Consider the following 13961-nt stretch of genomic DNA (forward strand, 5'->3'; position numbering starts at 1 on the left):
ATAAAAATGGCATAGCCATAATGATATAATAATCCTTATATAAGTATCTTTCTTCTCTCTATATGTGCTCGTGGGACATTACTCTCTTTTATCTATAAAAATGGCATAGCCATAATGATATAAATCCTTATATAAGTATCTTTTCTTTTTCTCTCGTACCCACCTTATACATAACATGTTAAATTAACTCATACTTAAAAAAATAATTTCTCTCTTTTGGAGATGCGGGGTATTGATCCCCGTACCTTTCGCATGCTAAGCGAGCGCTCTACCATCTGAGCTACATCCCCAAAATCATTGCGTCACAAGACCCTAAATTTTTCATCATCAATAATAGTGAAAATGAAGAAATAATGCTACCCTACATGTCATGAATAAGGAAAAAGAAATAATATATTTTTAATAATAGATAGTCTTATTTCTAATATGCAAGTGTTATCGAATAAACTACAACCCAACAAATGAATCAAACTATTCAGTTTGGGTTGGGTTGGATTTATTCGGCTCAGTTCGTCAATTTGTTTGATTTAATTCTTCTATTTTGCTTCGTATGACAAGAAAATGAAGTTGTATTGAATGTACCATAGTTTGATTTATGACAAACTCATATGAAATATAATTTCATTAATAGTACTAAGAGTTGGAGTCTATAAATATTTCATGAACTTAAGTGCAACTCATGCTTCATTAAAGACGAGATAAACTTTAGTTAAGTAACTGGAACCAACCTCAATGAGAAAGAATCATAGCCATGATGAATCTACGCTTGCTGCTACTGTTGTAATTAAAAAGGGGAGCTCGAGTGAGCCAACCTCAATAGTACCTTGTTGCCACTGCATGAACACCACGACGCAAAACAAGGTCAGATAATGGATTTATCCTCACCAGAAGAGACAAAAACAAGGTTAGATACTGAAGAAGGGAGACAGAAACAAACAACTGAAGCAACACCTATTCACACAGAAATATCATCTAGACGGATGAAGAGAAGGGTCAGTCGGAAACGTCAACCACAATAATTTCAAGAAAAATAAAGAGTTCATATAAGTTAAGTTCAGATAAACTTCGAGTTCAAAGCAACAAGAACCAAAAACTGGTGTGAAAATACTATGGACTAGTTAAAGTTATCCATAAGATTATGAAGACATCATATAGAATCCAATTGCTCTTATGGATGCGGACTAACCTTGTTGTCCACGTTAGTAACTTGAAACGTTATTATTTCGACCCAAAAGACATCAAGCAGAAGCAGATGGTATGACATCATACAAATAAGAAAAAAGTTTCAAGCGAAGAAAGTAGGAAAGACACGAACAGAGAAGACATGAAGACTCAACAAACCGAGAAGTGATTTCAACAGCACCTAGTAGGTTGGAAGAGACTCCTCATTATGAGATCAGCTGGAAGCGCATCGAGAGACCTAAAGTCAGCCTCATCCAATAAATTGTGTGGGGGCAGATGTCATAGTCATGATTGCCCAAGGCATGTTGCCTGTGGTTGCATGTTGCATGTCTCAGCCAGTCTTGTAAATGATTTGTTGTCCAAGGCGGTTATTTGTGCAATGTTATTGTTTACCGATTATTTGGGCGACACGCCTTGAGCAATCATGACCGTCACAATTGGCTAAGACATTTGTTGTCCATATGTTATTGTTGTCCAAGAGACTCTTCATTATGAGGTCATGATTGGCTAAGACATTTAAAGAAGTTTTACCTAGGGCAACTTCTATCACAATCCTCTTCTCGCTCTCTGAAACTTCTTTAAATGTTATTGTTCACTGGTTATTTGGGTGCATCTTCCTTAAAAGGGTTGTGACGATAGATGACCTAGGTAAAACTTCTTTTAGGAGATCAGTGCAATAGAGAATCTGTGTCCCTTTCCTGAAACCTTCAGCGGACAACATAACAAAGAGTTCCTAGAAAAAATATCATAGAAAAATTTGTGTAATGCCTTTGAAGTTAGGCTCGAGGTTCTATCTTGTCTCCCAAGAATATGGTTCATTCTCTATTCACATAGAAATTCTGCAATAGAAAGTGGTATCCTCATCTTCTTTTACAAAACTTTCTCAAGACCTCATGGAATGATTTGTGTTAGACGAACACGACTCTCCACAATGGTATGATATTGTCCACTTTGAGCATAAGCTCTCATGGCTTTGCTTTGGGCTTCCCCAAAAGGCCTCATCCCAATGGAGTTAGCATTCCTCACTTATAAACCCATGATCATTCCCTAAATTAGTCGATGTGGGACTTCCATCATCCAACACCTCCCCTCGAACAAAGTGCGCCTCCCCTTAATCGAGGCTCGACTCCTTTGGAGTCTTAGTCATTTTTGACTGCCTTCGAGGAGGGGCTTGACTCCTTTTCTTTAGGAGTTCTTTGTTCGATATTTGAGGATTTGAGGATTTACCAATTTATTGGCACGACTAAGTTTAGGGCATGGCTCTGATACCATGTTAGACGAACACGACTCTCCACAATGGTATGATATTGTCCACTTTGAGCATAAGCTCTCATGGCTTTGCTTTGGGCTTCCCCAAAAGGCCTCATCCCAATGGAGTTAGCATTCCTCACTTATAAACCCATGATCATTCCCTAAATTAGTCGATGTGGGACTTCCATCATCCAACAATTTGAATGTGGTAGCCTCATCTTCTTTTATAAGACTACCTCGGCCTTCATGGAATGATTATGCTATGTTGATTTTTAGAGAAGGGAGTAGGAGTAAGAGTAGATGACTGTTTATGGTCCAAGTCCCGAAAAAGTAAGTCTTTATGTCAAGAAAGGAGAGGAATCCTCATAGTTTCCAAGATTTGAAGAGAATCATACATACACAAATTTCCTTTGTGTGTTTATTCTTGTTGTTTGCTCTCTTCAATTAACATATTATAAAGACACTTGTAATTATAATTAAATATAGCTTCCTTTTTTTTTTCTTTCCAAATATCCATCTCAATTACTTCTTGGTTCAAGGTTTAAAAAAAACCTATTTCAAATCTTATTATATTGCATGCTTCAATTTTATATAATTGTTGGGAGCATTTTGAGAATCAAACTCGAGACCTTTCACACCCGAAGCGAGAATCATACCACTAGACCAAATGCCTTGTAGTGGATCTATCATTTTTAGTTGTTGGTCCATATCTTTTATGCGCCTCAATATTTGAAATTATGTGTTTTATCCTTTTATCAAAAAAAAAAAAAAAAGAGAAAGAAAGAAAAGAAAAGAAAACATTTGAATTTGAAGCAAAATTTGAGACCAAACTAAGTTTTTGAAAAATATTTTTATTTATTTATTTTTTCTTTATTTTAGTTTTCCAAACATAGATGGATATGGAGTGGCTAGTTTTCAAAACTACTTCTTCGCTACAATTGAACAATATTTATATTGTAAAATGGGATTAACTAAAAGTAGTTTCTTTTTATTACTAAGTTTACTTCTGTCTCATGTTACTCCATTTGTATTTACTTCGTTTTATACAAAAGTTCACCGTAATTAATAAATCCATGTGCTTAATACATTCCCTACAAGAATAAACTTGTTTGTATCACCATAAATTACAATGAATACGCAGAAAAGAAATCCCAAAAATAAGTAGAAGGTTGAGAATTTCACTCAACCACACAATGTCAAAGCGTGACTGCATGGCTCACACGCGATGCTCGAATTTCGAAGGGGAACTTCTCAACTTGAGAGATCAATTTCATTCCTCATAAATCTGATTTTTACAAAATAATTTGTGAGTATTTATAGTCTCCCACAAAAGAAGTTAGTGGCTGAGATTTAATCTCGATCCCCTTAAGTCATTTTATATGCATTGTTATTAATTCTTTCAAGGACTTGATAAGGGTCATCCCCTCTTGGATGTAACTTTGTCTTCCTTTGAGATTGGAATCACTCCTTGCGAAAATGTATCCAAACCCAGTTACTAGTTCGAAAAATGATTTCATTCCGTCCTTTGTTAATTCTTGTAGCAACATTGAAATTTTGTTTCTCAATTGTCTCCTTCCCCTCTTTATGCAATGTTTTGATCCCATTTGCCTTACTTGTGGCTGCTTTACTCACAAAAATATTAGAATGAATAGAAGGCAAATCAAGACGCGTAAGTGGATTAAATCCGTAAGCAACTTCAAAAAGAGAACAATGAGTGGTAAACATTCGTCCCAAGACTTAATATTCTTACAAATAATAGCCCTAAGCAATGCTACTCGTGTTCTATTAACCACCTCAGTTTGCTCATTAATCTGAAGATGACATGTAGTTGAAAACAATAATTTGTTACCCAATTTATGACTTAATATTCTTATAAATAATAGCCCTAAGCAATGCTGCTGATATTTTATTAACTACCTCAGTTTGCTCATGAGTCTGAGGATGACATGAAGTTGAAAACAATAATTTGGTACCCAATTTATCCACCATACTTTCCAAAACCGACTTAAAAATTTAACATCCCTATCATTTTTTGTGTGCAGCAAACATTGGCAACATTGACTACATAACTTATAAACATCGTGCTTCATGGCAAAGGTCATATGGATCGTGATGAGCATTTTCTCCCATATCTTGGTTTCGTTAACTAAAGTTTTCCAATTACTCCCAAACTTTGTTACCTTATATAACCTCTTGGGATAAGAATTCATATAACATTTCATAAAATAAGATCTACTGATGAATTTCATAGCATTTGAAGGTCATCTAGGTCATGAACCGAAGGTAAATTACCTTAGGGGCATTATGGTCATTTTGCACTGTTTCTTGGTTTACCTACTTATCCTTATCCAATGACCACCAAATTTCATATCTAACCTCAACATAATATAATATGCTCAGTATTAAAATTTGATATACAGCGGAGCTCATATAGTGGGTTATTTTAACGTTACTTAAATCTCGAGCTATTTGATCGGTTCAGGGTCTTAACTCACGGTTCTTTGGGTTTTTCTTTCATATATCCTTAATTCATACTTGGTTTAGGGTTCATATGAAAATCCAAGCAATTTCTACTTATTTCTTAACAAAAAGTCCAAGGTGGCTACTTGCCTCGTCGTCGACGTTTGGGACGTCCATTCTTGAGCTTCTAGTATCTGACTTACTTCAAATTTCCTTCCACATACTCCTTATTGTTTCTAGTTTCTGAAACCATAAGATTTTCTATGAGAATCGGTCTAGAATGGGGTTAAAATTGAGAAAACCCAAGAAAATGTCAAATTTTGAGTTGACTTGGACAGTTCAGTTGAACTGGCCATATCATCGTTTTATTCCTCTGAACAGGAAGAAGATGCGCATTTTTCGCGTCGCCGCCATCTAAAACTCGGCCTGTCCAGCCACATTTACAGCATTTCTCTCCTCGATTTCTTCGTGAAACTTAAAGATGGGTATTACAAGGAAGGGCTAGGGATTTGATTTGATACCTTCTCGTGGATAGTAGTCTAAGATATTCGGTTCCAAAGTTCATCCAAAATCTGATTTATCGCTGGAGATAAAACAAAGGATTTCTTATTGGGTAGCTGATTCTAGGGGTTTCAAGGCCCTATTTCTTCATTGAACCTCTTCCATATCCTTTCTTCAGGCTAAAGGAATTGGTTTGGAGGAACGTCTTTGAGTGTAAGACCTTAATTTCCAAAAATCGTTCTCGGTATGCAACTCACTCAAAACGCCAAATTTTCGATCTCTTGGGTAGCTTGTTCTACGATGTTTTATCTCTCGATTCCTTCCTCAAGTTTACTCAACTTCTTCCTCTGAAGTTAGAGGAATCCTTAATTTGAAGGAAAATAGATCGTAGATAGGAATTCGACTCTTATCCCCAATTTAATTGTGAAACCTATTTCCTTCAATTCGACACGCTCTCGAGGTTATTTTTCTTCGTGGTCTTCTATGGAAGCATTCCTTGTAGGCGCAGAAACTGATTGGAATCATTCTTGCTCGACGAATGATCATGTATCCTCAGATTGGATTTTCAAGTTTTTCTTGAAGTTCTTCAATAGCTGATTGAATTGGGGGAATGGTTTCTAGGCACTTTCAGCACTCTATTCCTTCATAGAACTTGTGGGTAATCTTGTTGAGAAACGGTAGGAATAAGTTTAAAGAGAAATGGTGGAGGATTGCTCTCGAATTTGGAAGAAATCTGAGAGTAGAAGACCCATAATCTAAACGTTTATTGTCTTCGATTGGGGGATCGACCTTTCTTGATTCTTATTCTGTATTATTGCTCCTACTCAGACTTTATAGGAGGAGCTTAAACCGATAGCGAGAGCTCCAGATTCTTCGTTATGTAGAAGTTTGAAGAGAAATGGTGGAGGATTGCTCTCTAATTTGGAAGAAACCTGAGAGTAAGAGACCCACAATCTAAACGCTTATTGCCTTCGATTGGGGGATTGACCTTTCTCGATTCTTATTCCATATCGTTGCTCCTACTTAAGACTTTATAGGAGTAGCTTAAACCGACATTGAGAGCTCCAGAATCTTCGTTATTTAGAGATCAAACTTTCTGGATAATTTTTCGGAGATATCAACTCCGATCATATCCTTACCGACCATGGCTTTGAATACTAGTCGTTGGATGTGATGATCCGTGCGTGTTCGTTCTAGATCATATCAAATTTTGGAGGAGATCCGACGGTTGAAATTTGAGTTCGAAGGATTTTGCTCGGATGGTCACGGTAGATGCTCTGATTCTAATTATAGTGGCATTTCTGTAATTATCCATTCTTCTGGGGGTATTTTGGTAATTTGCCATTTTCCAAATATTTTATTATTATTTTTCTCAAAAAATGATAATTTTTCTACAAATTGCTCATCGCTTTTTGATCATTTTTAGCTTTTTTTTAATCTTGAGATTCCTTCAAGATAAGGAATTACAAATCCGGAAAGATTCTTGATAATTGATAAAATGACTTTTTTGCCCTTTTGATTTACTTTTTCCTTTCCAATCCTTTTCAAAAGGGTGGTACACGAGTGACTTAACTAAGTCCTTTGTTCTTGCTTAATCCTTTAATTTTTTTCCTTTCTATCCTTTGGGTCTTTCATGAGTGGCTTATTCTTATGGGAGCTAATTTTTTTTCATTTTTTGGGTGTTACATATACATATTCGTTACAAACACAAAATAAGAAGCAGACTCAAAAGAAGAACAAAAAATACTAGATTAAAAATAGAAGTTAGTACATGGCCCACACTCCAAAGTCCAGTCATCCACGACCAACTCTTAGTTACTTGAAAAAAAATGATAAACATGGAGTGTGTAAAACTTAGTAAGTAGCCTACTAGTAAGTTCTTAATCGCGACCTTAAGCTAGGATATTACTTCTTGTTATGTTTTCAGGATCTTAGAACTTAAAGGTCATCGTGTCATGTATCATATAATGATCCTGAAAACCTTCCCCAAAAATAATCTTCAATTTTCTCCCCAGGAACACATGAGTGGTGTCGTCATAATCATGTAATCCTACTGGTAAATCGTTGTGCAGGACATCTTGTTTAGATGATGGGAAAGGTAGGCCTATCATAACATCCAGCTCCTGATACATATTGCAGGACATCCTACCTAAAGAAGAATAGGGGCCTTTTAGTACCCATCGTAATGCAGATAATGGTTACTTCTGCAGATAATGGTTACTTCTGGGTATGGATCCTAGCAACTTATTCAGCATGTTATTCACATAGTTCTAGGTACTTGGTACATGGATTATTGATGAACCTAGGTTTCTACATAATGTCATGGGTTAGGCTTTAGGAGTTGAGGTTTTAGCTTAGGAAAACATTAGAGGGTAACCTAACGTGGACTAATTCGTGTGAAAACCTACTAGCACTTTGAGGACCTCTTTCCTTCACCAAACTTATGGGTAAACTTATTTAGAAGGTGCAGGAACAAGTTTGGAAATGAATAGTGGACTATAGTTCTCGAATTCGAGGTAAACCCATGAACACGATGCCCCAAAACAAAAAACTTGTATCTCTCGATTGGGTACTCGATTAAGCTTGCTTCTTGCCCCTAATAGTCTACCCTAATTCATAATTTATAGACGGATTTTCCACTACCATTGAAACGTCTAGAATTTCTATAATTTCATTCTTGATTTTTCTGAATCTTCTGCTAGAAAAGTTTTCTCCAATTGGAGCCTTCCTTTTTTAAGCACCTTGTAATTCTTATTCTATAAAAAATTTAATGATTCGGGAAGTTTATAAAAATTAGAAAAAGTACCATTTTCTTAATGTTTTTTCAATTTTACTTGTTCTTTGCTTCTAGATACAACCTAGTACGGATTATACACTGTCTCTTATTGGAGACCTTGAGTGTTGCAAATTCTCCTCTCCTTTGAAAACTTTCGGTCATCGAAAGTGCTTATTCTAAAATAGGTCAGGGTACAAGGTTCTTATTTGCCTTTTGTTTCCCAAGTGGATTCTTCTACTCTATGATTCTTCCATAGGACCTTAACGAGAGAGATTTCCTTGTTTCTCAATCATTTGACTTTCTTGTCTATTATTTGAATCGGGTCTTCTTTATATGTTAGGTCATCTCTCAAGAAGAGAGTTTCATGAGCCAGTACGTGCGAACGATCTAGGGTATACTTCCGTAGTATGGATACATGAAAGATATTATGTACTGTAGACATGTTTGGGCATTGCCCGATTCTATAGGCCACAGATCCAATCCTTTCTAATATCTCAAAGGGAGGGATAAACCTAGGGCTTAGCTTCCCCTTTTTACCCTACCTAAGCACCCCTCTCATGGGGTGCTACCTTTAGGTATATATGATCCCCTACCTACAATTCCATGTCCTTGCGCCTTAGGTCTGCATTGCTTTTCTCTCAGCTTTGTGCGGTTTGTATCCTAGCTTTAATCTTCTGGACTGCGGCGTTGGTAATTTGCACCAGCTCTAGCCCAATAGTTGTCGTTTGCCCCCCTTCTTCCGAAAAGATAGGGGATCGAAATCTTCATCCATAAAGAACCTCGTATGTGACCATTTGTATGGTGGCTTGGCAAGTATTATTATAAGCGAATTTCATAAGGGGTAGGTACTTATCTGAGCTTCCTACAAAATCCATCACATATTGTTAGGATCGCACAACAACGCACACGCTCGATCCAGATGAAAACAAAGAAAAAAGGATAGAGAAAATTGCAAGGAGAACTCTGGCTAAAAGGATTTTTTTATTGATGACTTCAGGTATGTACAACAAGAGAGAGTATAGAGAATAGAAAGTACATCTCAAAGCTTTACTGGATAGGATATATATATGGTTCAGTCTACTAAATATAGTTTTACCAGATTTAACCATCTACTATATAAAGCGGATATAGAATGTATTGCAGGAAACACGTGAAGTCCTCGGATGTAGAATTTGTCTTGGAGAATAAAGCGGATGTAGAATGTATTGCAGGAAACACGTGAAGTCCTCGGATGTAGAATTTGTCTTGGAGAATAAAGCGGATGTAGAATGTATTGCAGGAAACACGTGAAGTCCTCGGATGTAGATTTTGTCTTGGAGAATAAAGCGGATGTAGAATGTATTGCAGGAAACACGTGAAGTCCTCGGATGTAGAATTTGTCCTGGAGAATAAAGCGGATGTAGAATGTATTGCAGGAAACACGTGAAGTCCTCGGATGTAGAATTTGTCCTGGAGAATAAAGCGGATGTAGAATGTATTGCAGGAAACACGTGAAGTCCTCGGATGTAGAATTTGTCCTGGAGAATAAAGCGGATGTAGAATGTATTGCAGGAAACACGTGAAGTCCTCGGATGTAGAATTTGTCCTGGAGAATAAAGCGGATGTAGAATGTATTGCAGGAAACACGTGAAGTCCTCGGATGTAGAATTTGTCTTGGAGAATAAATCGGATGTAGAATGTATTGCAGGAAACACGTGAAGTCCTCGGATGTAGAATTTGTCTTGGAGAATAAAGCGGATGTAGAATGTATTGCAGGAAACACGTGAAGTCCTCGGATGTAGAATTTGTCTTGGAGAATAAAGCGGATGTAGAATGTATTGCAGGAAACACGTGAAGTCCTCGGATGTAGAATTTGTCTTGGAGAATAAAGCGGATGTAGAATGTATTGCAGGAAACACGTGAAGTCCTCGGATGTAGAATTTGTCTTGGAGAATAAAGCGGATGTAGAATGTATTGCAGGAAACACGTGAAGTCCTCGGATGTAGAATTTGTCTTGGAGAATAAAGCGGATGTAGAATGTATTGCAGGAAACACGTGAAGTCCTCTGATGTAGAATTTGTCTTGGAGAATAAAGCGGATGTAGAATGTATTGCAGGAAACACGTGAAGTCCTCGGATGTAGAATTTGTCTTGGAGAATAAAGCGGATGTAGAATGTATTGCAGGAAACACGTGAAGTCCTCGGATGTAGAATTTGTCTTGGAGAATAAAGCGGATGTAGAATGTATTGCAGGAAACACGTGAAGTCCTCTGATGTAGAATTTGTCTTGGAGAATAAAGCGGATGTAGAATGTATTGCAGGAAACACGTGAAGTCCTCGGATGTAGAATTTGTCTTGGAGAATAAAGCGGATGTAGAATGTATTGCAGGAAACACGTGAAGTCCTCGGATGTAGAATTTGTCTTGGAGAATAAAGCGGATGTAGAATGTATTGCAGGAAACACGTGAAGTCCTCGGATGTAGAATTTGTCTTGGAGAATAAAGCGGATGTAGAATGTATTGCAGGAAACACGTGAAGTCCTCTGATGTAGAATTTGTCTTGGAGAATAAAGCGGATGTAGAATGTATTGCAGGAAACACGTGAAGTCCTCGGATGTAGAATTTGTCTTGGAGAATAAAGCGGATGTAGAATGTATTGCAGGAAACACGTGAAGTCCTCGGATGTAGAATTTGTCTTGGAGAATAAAGCGGATGTAGAATGTATTGCAGGAAACACGTGAAGTCCTCGGATGTAGAATTTGTCTTGGAGAATAAAGCGGATGTAGAATGTATTGCAGGAAACACGTGAAGTCCTCGGATGTAGAATTTGTCTTGGAGAATAAAGCGGATGTAGAATGTATTGCAGGAAACACGTGAAGTCCTCTGATGTAGAATTTGTCTTGGAGAATAAAGCGGATGTAGAATGTATTGCAGGAAACACGTGAAGTCCTCGGATGTAGAATTTGTCTTGGAGAATAAAGCGGATGTAGAATGTATTGCAGGAAACACGTGAAGTCCTCGGATGTAGAATTTGTCTTGGAGAATAAAGCGGATGTAGAATGTATTGCAGGAAACACATGAAGTCCTCGGATGTAGAATTTGTCTTGGAGAATAAAGCGGGATGGGATGTTAAGAAAGACTATGAGTATTAAGAGCATGATGGTAAGTATAAAATTCGAATATGAAGTCCTTAAATAAGAAAAGACTTAGACATAGGGGCATTTCAAGAATTGAACTCAAAACCTCTTACAGCCCAAGTGAGAATCATACCACTAAACCAAATGACTTTTCGTGAACACCCAATATTTTTAGCTTCTACTCAAATATATTTTTCTCTTAGTAGTTGGAGGGCTATAAAACGAAAAGTTGAATTGTTATAATATACAAGGGTTATCAAATAAACCAACAACCCAACAAAAGAAACAAACTAATCAATTTTGGTTGGATTGAATTCGGTTCAGTTCATCAGTTTGTTTGGTTTAATTTTTCTATTTTGCCTCGTATGACAAGAAAATAAAGTTGTATTGAATGCACCTTAGTTTCATTTATGACAAACTCATATGAAACATAATTGCATTAATAGTACTCAGAGTTGGAGTCTATAAGCATTTCATGAACTTCAGTGCAATTCATGCTTCATTAGAGATGAGATAAACTTTAGTTTGGTAAGGGGAACTTTAAATTACTTCATGTGGAGCTTCATTTACTATATGCTAGTTACAATCTTTAGGATTGAATAATTGGACACGAATTCATGGATTTACGGAAATTTTTGTGTAATTATCAACTACAACTTATGTTTTCAAATTTTTAGGACATATTTAGGTAGTTGTTTTTATGAGTCGTAAACTTGTTTCTTTGCATAATATGGATTTAGTTGAACTATTATTATCGATAAGATGGAGAAAGAAATTGTCTTTGAATTGACTAATAGACCTAGGTTCATCGTTGTTGTCTTTTAACTTGTGATTTTGCAAAAAGCTTAACTAATATGAACTGTCATGTAACAAGAACTTTAAGGTAAATCAAGAATATACCCTACACATCATTCAAGATGGCAATAAAATGGAGTTAAATTGAACGCACTTTAGTTTCATGTTTGGCGTGTTCAAGATAAAACATAATTGTATTAATGATATTGAGCCTGGAGTCTATAAGAATTTAATGATCTTAAGAGAACTTCCTGTTTTATTAGAGGATACCAACTTTATATATGGTACTAGGAGTTCTAGAATCTGGATTTGAATCTGGTTAAGGAACGGTAGGATTTGAAAGTTTTGAATTCTTGACAAAATTTATACCTAATTATTTCTTTTTATGACTAATTATAAATTAAGAGAAAAATATTTTTGTAAAGATAGATTTATCTCTAAAGCTTTCGTGATGAAACCATGTTTAGACTAGCAGTTTAAAGTCAAGAGATGCGGTCATAGGTGTGATTATTTTGGATGGGTTCGTAATAGAACTTACCGTTGAGATGAGGGAGCCTTCAAAGGTTGTGCACTCACAGATGGGGTTGTTATGTAGCGTTAGTCTGTCTTTGCGTTTGAGTTTTTTTGTACTTTTTTTTTTTTGTAATTGTATCCGAAACACTTTTTTTTTTTTTTTTGGATAAATTTGAACAACACCGTCTTATAATTTAATTTAATTTTATATTTAATGTTGTGTTGTTTTCTCAATCTCATTTTAATTTTACAACATTTTCTTATTTTATATTAATTTACTTTTATTTTTATTTGTTTTCACTCTCAATTTTAGTTTCTATTTGAGTTTTGAACCCTTGAAATTTGGGTTGTGACAGATTGGTATCAGAGCAGCTAGATTTTAAATTATATAGATTTTTTCTTAGGATAAAGAGTCGTATATCTCTATGACTCAACTCGATGACACGTCTCTCCGTGACCAAGTAAGCAGTCTAACCCTATTTTGTAGTATATGATATATTGTAAAACTTGTATGAATTTATTGTATGTTTTGATTTTCGTGGTAGTTATAAAATGTCCTTGGACGTTAAAGAGTGAACGTTAAGTATATAAGATAATACTGGATCAACGTTATACTGTCTAGATATGGTGAGGAGGAAAAGAGTGGTCATGAGATATCTGACAAGCCTTAGGAAAACTGAGAGTTGTCGTTGACAGTGCGAGACCTCTAATCCATGAAATTTTGGTACCAGAAATGAAGAAACTAGAGATGGTCCCTAAACGTCTGTATGGACCATTTCCAATCGCACTTTCTTTGGTTCCCTGGCAGCGTCAACCAGATTAACCCTACGGCGTGACAATCCTTGAGCTTCCACTCCTCCGTGGTCATGGTATCCAGCTTCACCCCCAAAATGGGTTCCTGAATATCTTTCTCGTATAGATAATCTTCAATCTACATCTTCTAGAAACTGATATCGAATCCATCAAACTTTTCAATTCCAGTCTTTGAACTTTCCATCTTCACAGATCGTGGTGAATCTCTCCTCGCTCTGATACCAGTTATTAGAATAACACAACAACGCACACACTTGATCTAAATGAACACAAAAAACATGATAGAAAAAATGTAAGAAGAAATATTGACTAATGGTTTTGTATTAATGACTTCAGGTATGCAAAGATAGGATATGGAGAATGAGAAAGGTACATTTAGGAAGCACTAACTAATGGGTATACATATGATTTCAGTTTATTATATATAGCTTCAGTATATGTAACCGCCTACTATATATAATTATTTAGTATATATATCTCTATTAGATTTTTACTATATATAGTCAGCCTTCATATCCAACATTCTAGAGCCCAAACAGTCAGGGATTGACATCCT

At 36.2% G+C, this 13961-nt stretch overlaps 1 non-coding gene across 1 annotated transcript; it reads right to left on the reverse strand.

The window, feature by feature from the left end:
- Positions 1-217: 217 nt before the first annotated feature.
- On the reverse strand, positions 218-290 carry TRNAA-AGC (transfer RNA alanine (anticodon AGC)). The gene has a single exon. It is a non-coding gene; the product is annotated as a tRNA-Ala (tRNA).
- Positions 291-13961: the final 13671 nt, after the last annotated feature.

Source organism: Cucurbita pepo, unplaced genomic scaffold, assembly GCF_057944985.1.
Source record: "Cucurbita pepo subsp. pepo isolate OVF unplaced genomic scaffold, ASM5794498v1 scafford_2, whole genome shotgun sequence".
NCBI classification, from domain to species: Eukaryota; Viridiplantae; Streptophyta; class Magnoliopsida; order Cucurbitales; family Cucurbitaceae; genus Cucurbita; species Cucurbita pepo.